This window comes from Aegilops tauschii, chromosome 6, assembly GCF_002575655.3.
Source record: "Aegilops tauschii subsp. strangulata cultivar AL8/78 chromosome 6, Aet v6.0, whole genome shotgun sequence".
In the NCBI taxonomy this organism is placed as follows: Eukaryota; Viridiplantae; Streptophyta; class Magnoliopsida; order Poales; family Poaceae; genus Aegilops; species Aegilops tauschii.
In genome coordinates this window covers 83,868,652-83,877,275 of record NC_053040.3, presented here as the reverse complement: position 1 = coordinate 83,877,275, position 8,624 = coordinate 83,868,652, and the positions used below count along the sequence as shown (strand labels likewise).

General features: G+C 53.2%; 1 pseudogene; it reads left to right on the top strand.

The window, feature by feature from the left end:
• The first annotated feature begins 3,437 nt into the window (after positions 1-3,437).
• LOC109732996 (BTB/POZ and MATH domain-containing protein 2-like) lies at positions 3,438-7,374 on the top strand (annotated as a pseudogene).
• Positions 7,375-8,624: the final 1,250 nt, after the last annotated feature.

The following is an 8,624-nucleotide window of genomic DNA, read 5'->3' as shown; positions in this document are numbered from 1 at the left end:
TCGAGGATTCAATCAATCCCGTATACAATTCCCTTTGTCAATCGGTATGTTACTTGCCCGAGATTCGATCGTCGGTATCCCGATACCTTGTTCAATCTCGTTACCGGCAAGTCTCTTTACTCGTTCCGTAACACATCATCCCGTGATCAACTCCTTGGTCACATTGTGCACATTATGATGATGTCCTACCGAGTGGGCCCAGAGATACCTCTCCGTTTACACGGAGTGACAAATCCCAGTCTCGATTCGTGCCAACCCAACAGACACTTTCGGAGATACCTGTAGTGCACCTTTATAGCCACCCAGTTACGTTGTGACGTTTGGTACACCCAAAGCATTCCTACGGTATCCGGGAGTTGCACAATCTCATGGTCTAAGGAAATGATACTTGTCATTAGAAAAGCTCTGAGCAAACGAACTACACGATCTTGTGCTAGGCTTAGGATTGGGTCTTGTCCATCACATCATTCTCCTAATGATGTGATCCCGTTATCAACGACATCCAATGTCCATGGTCAGGAAATCGTAACCATCTATTGATCAACGAGCTAGTCTCCTAGAGGCTTACTAGGGACATGGTGTTGTCTATGTATCCACACATGTATCTGAGTTTCCTATCAATACAATTCTAGCATGGATAATAAATGATTATCATGAACAAGTAAATATAATAATAACCAATTTATTATTGCCTCTAGGGCATATTTCCAACAGCCGGCCGAGGCAGCACGTGAACGTGCCAGTGCACCAGGCGGAGTGGCACTGGCAGCACCGCGTCCCTCTCCCGTACCCCGACGTCACCCTGCCGCATGACTGACATTTGGATTTGGAGAGAATCCCAGTGCCGGAAGCGTACCAGGCGGCCATTGCGGAGGCCATGGCGCAGTCCGTGGCGGGCGACTGCGTCGCGCCACCGGTGGCCCCGCCATCCCCAGTCAAGGCCGAGCCGGAGCCGGCCCCAGTCGAGCGTTACTCCTGGACCAAAATGGTGCGTGAGTGGATCAGCGCCCCGCCGGTCTGGTACCGGGCGACGGAGGCGCGGGAGGCGGCGTACCTCAAACAATGGCGCCAACAATGGGTGGCCGAGGAGCGCCACGACAGCGAGTACCTCGACCTGCTGGAAGGCAACACCGAGGAGGAGCAGCGCGAGGCCGAGGAGGAGGAGCGCCAGGCCGTGGCGGCACAGGCCGAGAAGGACCCGAATATATAACTAACTTCAGATTTTTGAAAATATGACAGACTTGAGATATGTTAGATCCCGATTGAATGCACGTCAATTATTCACTCCAGCATGTCAATGTTTTTGATAATTTTTACCCTACATGACAATTTTCATTTTAAAACATGGTAAATAAATCCTTATATACAAACATGACAAATTTAGCTGTTTACGCATGGCAAATTTGGACGCTCCGGCGATCTGAAAACATAAACTGCGAGGTGTCTGTCGGTTTTTTTTAAAAACAATAGCTTCGAGTGCCTCGGATCTGACGAACCCCTCAGCACCTATTTAGAGCATCTCTAGCAGATCCCTTAAAATGTAAGAAACTGTAAAATAACCGTCAGTTTAGAATTTTAGGCGGAAAAAGCGATCCGAATAGAACCCGTAAACTACTCTGATCCGTAAAAAGTTTAATAGGCACGGAAAACATTCCGGCAAAACCCGTGAAAATAAGGATTTTGGAGGCAACCCGAGGGCGCCCTATATACGCGAAAGACCGTTGGCGAAAATCCAACTGCCATCGAAACCTTCATGAATCGCTTTCGTCCACCCGTCCTCGGCCGCCGCCCGCCCGCCCTGGCCGCCGCATCCGTCCCGGCCGGCAGGCGTCCGCCCGACGGAGCTAGCTAGCTAGCGAGTGAGCTCGAATCGGCAGACGAAGGAGCTAGCTAGCTAGCTATTCGGCTTCGTGCGCTGCCGACGGCTTCGTATTTGGTCGCTTCGAGTTTGCTGGATGTTGGCGGGTTCGTATTTGGCCGCTTCGTGTGTTGTCCCTCAGTTTCGTAGAAGCGAGCTAGCTGATCGTGGACACAAACAAGAGGAAGAAGAAGACTTGGGAAAAAAATATACGAATATTCGGTTTTACAGTTTAAATTTAAGGGGTCTGTTCGGCCACAACTTCAACCGATCTTTAAAACGCGTTTTTCGCCAACTGAAAACCGCATTTTCGGTTCCACGGTTTAAAAGGTCTGCTAGATGCTCTTACCGCCGGATATGTCCGAGATCGATCGCCTTCTTTTCTTCCTCAGGGAAGAAAGAAAACGCGTCTATCCACCTCGGCCCGTTCTGCTGCCCTCCTCACGTTTGTGATTAGCAAGGAAAGGAGACCAGCGCAGGAAACACGTCCGTACCGATTACAGTAACTACTAGTACTAGTACTAGTATTCGGTTTAATCTCCGATAAATATACGCGCAACTAAACACATCGATCCTTTGTAGGAGTAAAAGTACGTATTTGTGATTTTCCTCTTGTCCCTGGCGGCTGCAACCCTAGCCGCCGGGCTGATTCCAATGCCGTTCTCCGGCGGCTCCTCTCCGCCGGCGACCTCGGTCATCGGTGGTGAGGGGGGCCGCCGGATCCACGCGTGTCGATCGATTTTACTTCCTCATAGTTTAGGTTTTTAGGTTGTTCATTGTCTTGGCTTCGGTGACGACGTTGGAGATGCTGAATAAAGAATCTTCGGATCCTTTTCTGACGAGGCCATCGGTCCTATGGTTGGGGATGGATTTAGGAACCAGTCTGTTCAAGTAAGGATGGTGTGGCGGCGGCGGCATCCTCGTGGTGGACCTATGTCCTCGGGCTCCGCCGTTGCGACGACGTTTGCTCCAGCGTCGAAGCTTGGGAGGTAGTCCAGGAGCGGATGCAGATTGTGGTCTGCATCGACGACATCTGAAAGACGGGATATCTACTGGACTCGTGGTTCGTGGATGGCAGATATGGTTTCCTCCTTCGGCGTCTTAGTCGTGGTGGGGTGCTAGATCTGGAGTTCGATAGCGTGTCCGGGGTGTTGCCCCGGTCTGATTCGTTCAACGGTAAGGACTTCACTTTTGGTGAGCCACCTTGCAGGTCCGCAAAGCTGCATATCAGCGATAGAGCTGCGTCGAGCTCGGATGAGGTGATGATTCGTCATTCTTTTCTTCGGTGGCTACTGTGGTGGTGCCGGAGGCAGTTGACGAGTGTTCTGTTATGTTTTCAGTTTTGTCATGTCGGTCTTTACGTGATTTGTACTTTGTTCATTATAATATGAATGAGACACGTATTACCATGAAAAAAGAGTATAAGTGCGTACGTAGCTCATCGTCCAGATGCAGAGGCCGGGGATTTTCCTCCATTTTAAAAAAGAAAAAAACATGGCTCTGTTTGCACATCGATTCGCTTAGATTAGATCGATTTTCCTTCGAAATCTCTTCATTACAAGTACGCCGGCCGGCCGCCATGGTGAACAAGTCCTCCTCGGCGGTGGTGGTTCACGCCGGCGAGCACCTCTTCAAGGTCGTCGGCCACTCGCTGATCATGGACAGCAACACCAAGCTCACGTCCGACACCTTCCGCGTTGGTGATCACGACTGGGCAATCTTTTTTTGACGGTGCTACGGCGGGTTTACGCCAGCCTAAACCATTTTCATTATATATAGGAGAAAGATACAAGACATCAAGTACAACAGAAAGCAACCAACACACACAAGAAGGCACAAAAAAGAACAGAAGAAGAACCAGAAAAGAGCTACGACAAGCAGCCAACACCAAGAACTTAGCACCCAACACCACTGGTTGGAACGAGAAGAGCGGAAGCAAGCTTTGTTGAATCAATCGAAAGGAGATCCGTCACCGAGAAGACGTAGAGAAGAAGTTGCCGGCTGCCCTGCGATCACTCTGCACCTTGAAGAGCTAGGAAGTCGCAACCACTGTCGAAAGGGCATCCCACTGCCTAGCCACGTCGCGGCAAAGAGAGCTACGGACCGTGCCGAAGGGCAATGTTCCACCGAGACAGACCCTGCACCTCCTCTAGGCCACACCACGGCCACCATCAAAAATAGAGAGAACCAAAGCACTATGCCAGGCAACAAATCCTCAGACGCCGTCGAAGGGCACCGAACACCGAGACCTCATCATCGCCACGAGCCCCCAAGAGATAAGGTCAACTATCAGCACCGAGGTGACCAAGGGATTGGTCGCCGCCACAGATCACTTCCACCGCCACCACCCTGCACACCAACAACCCAACAAACACTTCAATCCAAACATCAAGCTGCCAACCGCGGATCCGTGGCCCCCAAAATCAACGCCCTCAAGGGGGAGAAACGACATCGAGACGCCGTCGTCGTCCGATCCAGAGATGGATCTGAGGCTTTCGCCCGGGGCACACGATTAAGAGGGTAACAGTAGCTTCCCGATGACACCTTCAAGAAGGGAAACGGCGCTCGAAGGCGTCGCCGTCATCGTTGCAGACAAGATCGACACAAGGCTTTCGCCTGAAGCATCCCGTCCCCGTCATCTCCGTTGAAGCTGACCGATGTGCCCTGCAGCCCGAGACCTCCCCGCCCTCCTGCCAGTCCACGGCGAGCGTCCGCACTAGGACTAGCATGAGGCTCCATTGACACAGAAGCTCACCTCGAGCACCTGCACAGCCGGAGTCAGGTCGTTGTCGGCTGCCACCTGCATTCAAGCCCTTGCCTCCAACCACACCCCACCACCACCGTAGTCAAACTCTGTCGACGGCATCCACTGCCGACCCCCTAGTCGTGGCCACGAACGCCGGTTGGCCGGGTGAGTTCAGGAAAAGCATATATGGGCGCCAAGTAGCATCCCACACCGGCTAGACTGCACCCCCGCACGACCACGCAGCCCGTGCGCGCACACCGCGCCGCCCAACTCCTCTGCCCTTCGCCACCTGCAAGCCGGCGCCGCGCCTGACCGGCTCGCTGGATCCAGATCCAGGTCACCAGGTCCACCGGCCGCCACACCGCCGCAGCACAGCCGCCCGCCACTGCCTCGCAACCACCATCGTGAGGCAGCTCGCGCCGGATGAGACCGCCACCGACCACGGCTAGATGCGCCGCCGGCAGAGGGCCTCGCGTCGCCGAGCCCTGCTACCTGGATTGAGAGAGACGCCCCGCCGCCGCCGTCCCTGGGTCCAGCGCGAGCTTTGCCGGCGGAAACCTCTGGCGGCGGCGAGATGGGAGGGGTGGGGGGAGGGGTGGTGGCGGCGCTAGGTTTTCGCCCCTGAGTCGCCAGAGCCAGGCGACGCGGGTGGGGGGGATTCATCGACTGGGCAATCCTCTACTACCCAAACGGCGACACTAGGGTCGTCGACGGTCAGTTATGTTCGATTTTTCTCAAGCTGATGAACGCCGGTGAGGGTGAGTTCACTGCTTCCTATACCTTCTGCCTCCGGGACCCCGCGGCGCCGGAGACAGGGGAGAAGCACATACTCAGATCCGGCCTCCAGAAGTTCTCATCCACTAAAATTCGGTCTGGGGTAGGTACTTCTTTGTGAACAAAGCCGATTTGGCCGCGTCCGGGTGCCTCAAGGATGACTGCCTAGTAATCAAGTGCACCGTCAAGGTCATCATCAGGCGGACTGACGACCGACAGGTTTTTTTAGAAAAGGAGGATGACCCCGGCCTCTGCATCTGGGCCTAATACCCCAACAGACATTGCAGCCAAACCTAAACATCTAAGAACTGAGGTCCCAACCAGGACGCCTGCCTGGTATGGGGCACCTACCAGTCCGGCGCACTCCTCAACCAGGACGCCAGCCGGGTATGAGGCCGCCGCAGCCACCTGCCACTAATCCATCTTCAGAGCTGTACTGTTGCATGTACCGTGCCAGGTCTCTCTGCCAACGACGCCACCACGACGCCCGACAGCGTCATCCTCCTGCGCGAGTCCATCCTCCCACAGGGAACTCCGAATCTGCACTGCGCCACGCTGTCAAGATCCGTCGCCATCAGTGTGTAGGATGAATCACCGCTCCACCAAAGAATCCGTCCTCTGGTCCCTCGATCACGTGTGTACCTCCAAGAATGACGCCCCCAAGGAAGGAACGACACTAGAGCGCCGCCGTCATCCGATCATCCGATCTAGGGTTTCCCCCGAAGGTAGCAGAGAGTGGTTTGAACTTCTCAACGGCGATGCCTTCAAGAAGGGAACGATGCAGATAGCGCCGCCACCGCTGGCCTTAGCGGACGCCGAAGGCAAGTTTTCACCCAGATCAGTTCGAAGGGATCAAACTCTCGTGCACGGGCCGCCGTCACCACCAGCACCACCAGGTAGAACCCTAGAGCACCGGCAGATCAGCGAACCGCCGGCACCACCGCATCCAGATCGCCGGCCACGCCGGGCCGCCGCCATCCCCCGCGCCGTCCGGGTCAGAGATGGAGTCGCCAACCGCGCACAGGGACCGTCGCCGCCTGCACACGCCGGAGCGCCGCCGAGAGCCCAGCGCCCCCACCGCTTGCCGAGGGTCGTCGCCGCGCGCCCCGAGCGGACTCCCACGCACACCAGGAGAAACCGTGAGCGTGAGCCCTGCCGTCGCCCCCAAGCCCGCGCTGGCCCCCGCCTCCAGCGCGCCGCCAACAACCGCCGCGATCCGCCCTTGCCAGATCTAGCGAGTCGTGGGAGAAGAGATCCCGCCGCCGCCGACGCCGACCGGGCTTTGCCCGGCGGCGGTGAGGAGGAGAGGTCGGGGGAGGGACGAGGACGCGGCGGCGCTAGGGTTCCCCCGGTCGCCACGGAGGGGCGACACGGGAGGAGTCGGGTGGGCGATGACAACACCAGCGTCATTGTGCCACCCGCGGACCTAACCAAAGGTCTGTCTAATCTTATAGACAGCGGCCTCAAGGAGGACCTGACCGTCAGGATCGGCTGGTTCAAGAGATTCAAGGTGCATGCGTGCGTGCTCGCTGCGAGATCGCCGGTCTTCCGAGCCCAGCTATGCGGCGCCATGATGGAGAGCAGAGAAAGCAGCATCCGCGTCGAGGACATGGATGCCAAGGTTTTCGAGATCCTGCTGCATTACATGTACAATGATCGTCTGCCAGAGTCCATGGACGAGACAACGGAAGAGACCACGAACATGACGCGGCATTTGCTCGTCGCGGCTGATCGTTACGCAATGGAAAGGCTAAAGCTGGTGTGCGAGAGCAGGCTGAGCAAGGGGTTAGATGTCAACACGGTGAGGTTCACCTTGGATCTTGCAGAGCAATACCATTGTCAGCAGCTCAAGGATTGTTGTCTCAGGTATATGACAAGTGACGGTGAGAGATCACGGGACATCGTAAACACCAAGGGGTTTGCTCAACTAAAGCGAAACCAACCACGCGTCGCATTCGATATTCTTGGACAAGTTATGGCCTTAGTGGCAACTTAGTCACGTCCTTGTGAGCAGAAACAGATACCAGCTTCTTCTCTTTTTAATGCAAACAGATGATAGGTTGATCTCTATGTATTTACTGATGTATCATGAATTTGGTAGTTTTTATTTTTTGAGAACTATGAATTTGGCAGCTTTGTCCTTGACGCACCGCTTTAAAGCATCTCCGATAGCTTATGTTTTATTTTCTAATAGGAATATTCATTTTACAAGTCCACAGTCGTTCATACAACTAGTGTAATACAGTGTATGGTGACTAAATATACAAGTTGGTTCTTTACATAGTACTAGAAGCTTACTCCCTCTCCTCACACATAGGCGTGCTACATCCCTGTATCTCTTAAGCTTACCAAAGTCCAACGATGAACAGTTTCCACAAATTCACCATGTTCACCACATATGATTATAGATATTGGCATGCCCAGAGGGTTCATGGACCTCGCGAACTACCCATACAAATTTTCATGCAGCTAGCTTGCCGTGATACATTGATACAGAGAGTTGTTTGCAGGAAAAGTGAAGAACTTTTTCGATAAAGGACATTTTATTATCTCAAAATGTAGCATCAAGCGGACACAAACATTATGAAGAAAAGTGAAGAATCGAAAGGAAAAATGAACAGAATGAAATTTTTGGCTTTTTCATAGCTTGCTTCCCACCGGAAGAGGCAACACCCATGTTTGGTTTACAGTGATTAAACACTATTCACACACTTAAGCGCATTTTAGGTTAACAAAATTACAATTAATCCTAACACCGAGTGCGCAAGAATGTAGACCATCAGATCGACTGGCAGCACTAAGCTTGCATCAGGGTCACTAATAAGCTTGCATCATGGTCGTTCCCTCTCTCCCTTCTCTGTTTAGCTGTCTTCTGAGCATTCTGATATTTTGAACACTTGCAAGTAGTTTCAGGTTGATTTGGGGCCTGACATTGCATCACTGCTCAAAACACACATACGGACTGAAGGACAGTGTCAACAATAACAGTATTGAAAAAGCAGTACTTAAGAAAGGAAACACTGAAAAATGTACGTCAGCTTGTATCAAGCAAAAACTACCTGTGATCGTGATCCACCTCTGTGAAAACCCGCATTAAATCTGAAAGGACTCCAATATACATGTGATGTCAGATTTTTAGGGTTAAAAATTTGGTGCCCTCAGGTACATCGGATCCCGATCGGACGCATGGGAATTACTCGCTGGAGCATGGTAATTTTTTTGATAATTTGTTTACACTGCATGACA